The following is an 8,499-nucleotide window of genomic DNA, read 5'->3' on the forward strand; positions in this document are numbered from 1 at the left end:
TCCTGAAAGACGTAGTCCCACGTCAATGTTTCTTTAAATTCTGAGAGAGTAATACCAACCTATGGTCGAGTTAGCGTGAAATCCGTCAGTTGTCTCTTGTACCTACCTGGCTCATTAACCGCCCTGTTGCCTATGTTGTTCATTTGAATAGAATTCGGTAAATAGAAAACGATCTTTTATGTTGTTTTCTAGTAAAAACTGGCTAAAATGGTAACTTGAATTAAAGTGGCCATTAAGCGCCGCACGGTTTTTAAACATTTAAATTTGATGGCTGCCAATCAATATTCTATACATTGTTCATTTATCAAAGACGTATCTAATTATAAGTTTATAGCAATTTTTATAATTTGGAAAATGCGCTGCATGCTTTATGACGCGTTTTTCTTAAGCAGCCCTTATTACCCGTATCACCCCTACAGACAGCGCGTAGAAATCAAGGGGCTGATAAAACTTCAAACTCTCGTTGCTCGCATGAAAAACGCGGCAAATGCAAAACGATTTCACAAAACGAATTTAACTAATCTTTTTCACAATTTCATGTATTTCGCATCAATTTCCTGCCTGACAATGACTATGTAATGCTAAAATCTCGGCTAAAACCAAACTAAGACTTACAAAATTTTACAATTTCACACATCCGACTAGGTTGTCAGCTTGAACCCGCTCTATGTTGGCTACATCTGTTTTTGTACAGTTTGATATAGTGTCATTCCCGTAGTAGAGAGACGGGGCGATGAACTGCATGACCAGCAGCGTTACCAGTGGTAGGAGTACCTGGGGTAACAAGCACCGTCGAGGCAAAATGCACCCCCTCCGTTTCTAAGCTAAAACGCATTTTAAAAACAAAAAAGTAATTCTGCCAGTTAAATCGATGTTTGCTTTGGGTACTGTCTCAATTTGGCAGTTCTATCTAAAGGTCGATTTAGAGTCGACGTGAACAATGAACGTGAACTAGAAGTTTGACAGTTCGATTTTTCCACAGTGAACAACCTCGTGAACGAATGCGATGGTGAGTTTTTAGGGAGACATTGACATTGACAAAAGTGCTGTAAACATCGGTACATTATGGACGCAGCAGCGGATTTAATTAATGTAGCTTACAATTTTACGTTTGATTAAAAACAGAAAGCGAAAACACCGAGAACATTGGGTTCATCCATATCTACAAATTCAACATAAAAGGAAGGTTCCACACAACCTTCAACGATTTGTTGAACTTAGTGTGATATTAATATGATTAAGAATCATTACGGTCGTATGGTGGGACTTCATTTTAAGCTTGTACATCGGTAAATTATTTTAATGTTAATCACGATGGTTCATCTTTAACATCCAGTTGCTCGAAAGGCGATGCTCCCGGTGACCATCTGAATCATGCTAAGGACCAAACATCTGATTTTATGCTGACTCCAGGATTTCCTTGGCGATCTATTGAATTGAAAAGTGAATGTATATAGATAATAAAGTCATTTACAATTGCGACCGCGATCTTGTCGAGTATATCGTCAGGTATCGTTCCTAAACATAGGGTAAAACTTGTCTGTACCTTTCTTACAAAACCAAACGTCACCCTCGCGAATCAAAGTTCCAGTGGCTGTTTAATGCCATGATTGTTTGGCACGCATTTACTATTCGCGGCCAAGTTTTTGCTACAAAAGGTTCAACCGAACCAACCGGAAGTGAACTATAGTTTACACTTGTAACATTAAAATTCCTTAAAAACAACAACGTAAAACGTATGATCATACGTCTTTAAAATATTTTGTTTTAATATATTTACAAGCACAGCAGCAGCTCACAATTAGTTTAATGATAATCATGTTTAAAAAAATTGAATAGCGATAGTTTGATCACAGATTACATTTGTCAAACCAATAGTTTCATTATTACAGAGATAATTAATTCCAATTTTAACAGCGCTTATAGAAATCGCCTGTAAACCATTTGTGACCTTTCAATATGAATCTATTAGAATAAATGGCAATTATACAAAAATAGTTTCCTCATTCTCAACATTATTTACTATTCGCGTAATTTCTCCTGCACTCGGGATAGCTATTTTTACCTGATAATCCTAGCGTGTGTGAAATACTTTGCCAAGCTGCATTCCTTTTGACGGCATTTCGATAGTATTTATTGCCTTTATCATATAGGCACGGAAAATCTTTTACTAAAGCGGCGATGCGCTTTTTTCCTCTCCACCTTACTTTTTTTGCCGGGGGGGTAGCCAACTTCGGTTTACTTCCGTAGATTTCCAGAACGGTAATATTTGATCATGCAAAATCATACATCTTCCAAAACTTCTATTTTTACTTCTGAATGAAATAACCCGAGGTTGCAAATTAAAAACCGGAAATTTCACCGGAAATCGGTTCACAGCACTGTAACCTGCAAAATTCGCTGCCCGAAACGCAAGGCAGTATCTGCAAAATCCGAAAATTTTCGCTTTTCGAGAAAAAACTTCGATCTCCACTTCGCTTCCAATCTTCGCAACACGTCACAAGAATGGTTTGAGGCATTCGGAATGGAACGTCCGACGTGAACAGCGACGCGAACAGATGTTCACTAGCGCATTTACACTTCCAATGATGTGTGGTGAATTTAATTTCGCGATGGTTTCACTGTCAAATTTTATTGCTTCTTCGGAAACTGAATAATTCGTAACATTTCAGAATATATGAAATGTGTATATTTTTCCTAATGCAGAATCTGTTTCTCCATCATCCAAGTGTGCTTTGGGCAACATACGCGTGCGGATGAGCAAGTTATTCCTACATCAAATTTGGTTCACGTTCACGTTCGCTGAAGGTGTAAAACGACCTTAACAAGGAATCGTAAATAATTTTTATTTTACCTCTCCGTTAAGGCGGAACCGAAAGTGGCTAACGTTATTGTGTTAGTGCGACAAACACTGTACTGTACATCTCATGTGTTCGTCAAAACCCTAAACGTTTATTTGAATATTGTATCAGTATTGGTAATATATGTCAAATAGCGGAGCTTGCAAACATAAACAGCTGATCCGCAGCCAACCGCACTGACTACAAACATCGCGAAAAAGGGTTTGTTTTCTTTATCAAGGCATTCCGATTCAATCAAAATTAACAGCAGCAACTGAATAATGCGTAGGATCACTAAGATGTTTAATTAATCCGCTTGCATCGGATTGCGTTTTTGATTCCTGCGTTTGCGTTTTGTTTGTTTACTTCACTCTAAGCTCATCGATGCGGCGAAAGTTGAAAGCTCTTTAAAAGCTCATTGATGTGACGAAAGTTTGATACTGTGTTGCTGCTTTTCCGAAAATCGCTAGTTCAACGAAATATGTGCGCAACCAAATATCTATTAACTAATTCCTGATTATACGTTTTATGAACACTTAATGATCTATATGATCAATTAAATTTATTTTCCATTAGCAATTATGTTTTGCTGAGCGTTTATTGAGACATAGCAGATCGATAAATTGAAATACAAGTTTTAGGAAATTATAACAGTACTGGAAGCACTGATTACGTGGCGAAAGCGTGCTCTGCCAATACAGATGCATTTTTAAGGCACAAAACAATACATGCTTCGAATGGTAGCCATTTACCCAGCCATCTTTGAGCCACTTTCGGTTTCCCCTTAATTTGCTGATTAATTAGTGCAAAAAGAACTATTTCTATATTTTTTGACGACTGGCCAGTGGCCTAGTTCAGTTAGTCTGAAATCATCATGTGAGATTTACTCTGTAGTGCCAATTTTTATCTGTATTTCCGAGATACGTGAAGTGGATATTTGGTTCGAGTGAATCAAAGCTGGCGTTGCCAGCGGTCGCCCGAAGAACATCGTAACAATACACAGCTAAGTGATGACATCTGTGATATGCGGAGCGTGTTCGCTGAAGGTAGCAAATGAAAATGACAGAGTATATTGTTTTGGAGGCTGTGACAGAATACTGCATATCAAATGCTCTGACTTGGAGTCCTCTGCTATTACTGCATTGAGTGAGAATGTAGCACTGAAATTTATTTGTTTCGGTTGTCGTAAGAAACAAGTCAGCTTGAATGATATCCAGAAAAAATGTAACGAATTGCTCGACTGTCTGACTAACGCGCATAAATTGAATGACAACATCTGTAGACAAATTTCTGCTAATGTTTTGCAAGAAACGTCAACCTTTCTCGATAACAAGCTGAAAGCCTTCGAACGCAGATTTAGTGACCAATTGACAGACAAACTGACTGCTATCCTAAAAAATGAAACCGTTGCTGCTGACGATGTTACGGATAAACCATCTCAACGCTTCTACGCGGCTGTTACCCGCTCGCATCTAAACATTCCGTCGACGTCATCGAAGCGAAAATCCGACAGCACGCCTACATTTGACCAGCCAAGCAAGAAAAGATCAAATCATGGCCCTTCAGCTCTTATCGAAGGAGGTTTACTTCGTTCAGGTAAACGTCGCATCGCCAGTGCCCCCGACCACGATAAACACTGTGATTCGGAAAACAATGAACCCGACGTGCAAGAGTGCCCAGCTGCTTCTGTCCCTTCAGCCAAATCTAAACGAGTCACAAAAATTGAACAGTCAGTGCGTATTAAACCGAAAACTGCTCAGAATGCAGAGGCGACTCGTCGTGATATTTGCAACGAGCTCGATCCTTTCCATAAAGGAGGCTTACTTCACGCCAAATGGTGAAGCTGTGCTGACATGCGATTCACCGGCTTCATCAGCAAAGCTTTTAGAAACTGCAAGTAATTCGCTACACTGAATTTTTGGCTACACTGAAGAACTTGACGAAAATAGAAAATTGATAGTCAAACTGCGCAAACAGAACGATATACCCGATGCGGCCGAATTGAAAGTCATTCGAGCGAAGTCCGATTTTGCGATTGTTGAGACCGATTCTAAAACTTTCCACAGCTTGACCGCGTAAACATCGGTTGGGAAAAATGTAGAGTCACGGAATACGTCGATGTACTTCGCTGCTACCGCTGCTCCGAATATGGACACATTGCAGCTCTATGCACAAAGCCAGTATGTTGCCCCAAATGTGCCGAACAACATGAGCGAAAAGATTGTACCTCCGTTTTCGATAAATGTGTAAACTGCAATATTGCAAATTCTACAAATCTACAAAATGATACCGTACTGCTTAACATCAATCATCCCGCTTGGAGCTCGCAATGTCCAATTCACCAGCAAAGAATTAAAAAAAAGCGACAACGTATTGATTATTCATCGTAGCAACGAGCACCAGACTGTCCAGAAGGGCCAGCAGCCTATTGTTCCTACAATTCCATGCACGTGATTGACATCTCTTACAAAGGCAATAACGTTTTAGAGTCAATGACAACTCCTGCTCTGTCAGGTAAAAATGCTTACAGTATATGTCCCGTTGAGGCTAGGAAAGATACCGCACCCCTTGTCAAAATCTTCGACTTCCAGTTACGTGACAGCGCATTCATAAATAGTGGATCGGATCATCCCCGCACGCTTGAAAATTTACATTACGCATCTCTCTCCCCGCACTGCTCGTCAGGCGACCAGCAAACAGCAATTGTCGGAGTAAATGAGCCAGATGAGTTCCCTGCTCTGTCAGGTAATGAATTGCACAGTATATGTCCTGTCGTGGCTAGGTCGGATTCTGCACCTCTTCTCAGTAATGTAAATTTCCAGCCCAATAACACCAGAATTTCATATCGTCGGCGTAAATAAGGATTTTTATATTCTTGAGAACGAATGAGATAACATTAACGAATAAAATAAACAATAACGGTCCTAAATGAGACCCTTGAGGGACTCCAGAAGTGACTTGAATGGGATTAGATGTTTTTCCTTTAAATTTAACAATTTGCTGGCGGTATGTGAGATATGATTCGATCCATATTAAAAGTTCTTGATGTTGTTATTGCTGAGGCCAGAGGGGCCTCAGCTAAGTCCACCCCAGGTTCCTGGTCGAACCACTGGGAACCGTGTAGGGGCTGGGCTCTCACGGCCTCTTCTCTGGCTAGCTCAGCTGTGAGGAACACGAAGGCTCTCAGAGTCGGCTCCGGGTCTACTTTTCGATCAAGGAATCAAAATCACTCTACTTACTGTTCATACAACTAATTTTTATTAATTAACCTTATAAACTCACTGTACTTTTCTTCTTTCTCTGCGGGGTCGGCCGACCATTCACTTGATGATGACAAATTCTCGATGACAAACTGCGAACTCCGAATGTTGTGTGGGATCGGGCAGCAGCTTCAGGTATACCCAGGCCCGTCACGGCCTCTAGCGCGAGTGCACGTGACCTCGAAGGCGGGGTGGGACTGCTGGCCTTACAAAGGTGTTTGTATTCTGCGGGATTTCGGCTTCGTATTAACCCAGGCCCGTCACCGCCTCCGGCTGGAGTGCGAGTGACCTCACAGGCGGGGTTTGACTGCGGTTGCGGGGTAAGTTTTCCCGGTGGTACTAGAATCGTTGCTGTATCCAAGCCCGTCACCGCCTCTGGCATGAGCGCGTGTGACCTCGAAGGCAGGGATCGTCCGCGGTTGCGGGAGGTTATACTTGATCGCTTAGCGGCGGGCCGCTAAATGGCACTGGCACACACATGGGCACTATTCGGCCTACGACACCGGTCCAATACCTGTACCGGTCGCCTCGTGGCTAATCTCGCGGCTGTTGCTCTAAAGCATTAATGGGCCCTGTTGCGTGCGAATTAATGAAATAGTGGTCTTTTAGAATACGGTCTTGCAGGTTAGGGTTCGGCCTGCCCTATAATTCTCTTTTTATCCTACCTGACTGGGATTCTTTAATTTTCTTAACGGAATGTATTGCACTGTACTACTGATTTGACGTGCACTGTAGCACTTTGAAGATATCGAAATATAACGCAAGCTTAATAGGTAAAACTTGCTCTGTTCGCAACTCGATCCAAAATGATCGCCTATAACTTATCAGGGACAAGCCGGATCTTCTGATCGGTTCAGGATTTCATTCCACTGAACTCTTATGCGTTTTACTTTCGCCCTCTAGGTTTTGGTGCAGTTATGTTTGTCTTTCGTTAAGCACAGTGAGCTATTTTATCTTGCCTAATTTTAACCTCTTTTTAATTACTCGGAATGCTTAGTTTATTCTTATTTTGTCCCTAATGTATATATTTTAGTCTCTAATATTTTAGTTTTATTTATGTTTATTTTAATTTGTAACAACCTAATTTTAATATAATGTTAATCGCATACCCAACCTAACTCTAAGATTATATAAATCAAATTCATACTGAACTCTAGTATGCTGCTGGCTCATTGCGTTTTCTCCAATTATACCTAAGGGTATAGGGTAAAGATGCGAAACGGTAACAATGTATACCTATTTTTTGCAATTTGAAGAGAAGCATTGGTATATCAATACGATCAAAGGCTTTACTAAAGTCGGTATATAAGGCTTCAACGTAGTTTCCAATATCCATTGCGTTAAGCGAAAAGTTAACAAACTCCAGAAAATTTGTTGTGGTTGAGCGTCTTTTGTAGAAACCATGTTGTGTATGAGTAATTCTATTTTTTATTTGCGAGAATACCTTCTTATTGACAATTGCTTCAAAAAGTTTTGGAATACAAGAGATAATTGCAATACCCCTATAATTACGGATATCAGATTTCTTACCAGCTTTAAACACAGGCACTAAGAAAGATCTTTTCCAGATGCTTGGGAAAATTCCAGATTGAAGGGACATATTAAAAAGCCAGAATAGTGGAGTAGCTAGCTCTGTTGCTAGTTTTCTTATGAATGCTGGAGGTAAACCGTCTGGCCCGGGGCCTTTGGAGGAATCTAATGTTTCTAAGGCGTCTAATATTTCTAATACACTAACTTGTCTAACGTTTACGTCATTTGAGGATTCTGGAAAATGTGTAAAGTAGCCGTAATCGCGATCCTCTTCTGTGAATGTACCATAGATATCTCGGAAGAAAGTGGCAAAAAGGTCGCAAATTTCTTCTATGTTATCTGTGGTTTTTTCGTCCAAATCCATTCTAGGTGGAAAGTTTTCTGATTTTAATTTTGATTTTACATAGTTGAAAAAGTTTTTTGGTTTTGATTTTATCTCACGCTCGGTTTTTTGTATATACTCGTCAAAAGCAACATTTATTGCTTGGTTTAGTTGATCAAAGAGATCAAGATAATTTGCTAAGTTATTGTCATTGTTATAGTTTTTGTATGCTTTGTGTGCCTTTTGCTTGCGATTATAAAAAATCGCAAAAAATATAAAAATTATAAAAATTTTTTATTTGACTGTTGTACCATATAGGATGCTTTGAATGAGCCTGACGTCTTCTTTGTTTCATAGGAACTTCGTCTTTTAATATTTCAAATATGAGCTTATAGAAGGCTTCGACAGCCATTTCTACATTGTTTTCATTTCGAAATACATGTTGCCAATTGATATTGTGAATCCTTTGTTTTATGTTCCCATAATTTGCGGACTGAAAGTCCGATACTTTTTCATATTCGCACTCGTAGGGTCGCAGATTTTCATG

This window comes from Sabethes cyaneus, chromosome 3, assembly GCF_943734655.1.
Source record: "Sabethes cyaneus chromosome 3, idSabCyanKW18_F2, whole genome shotgun sequence".
Classification (NCBI taxonomy): Eukaryota; Metazoa; Arthropoda; class Insecta; order Diptera; family Culicidae; genus Sabethes; species Sabethes cyaneus.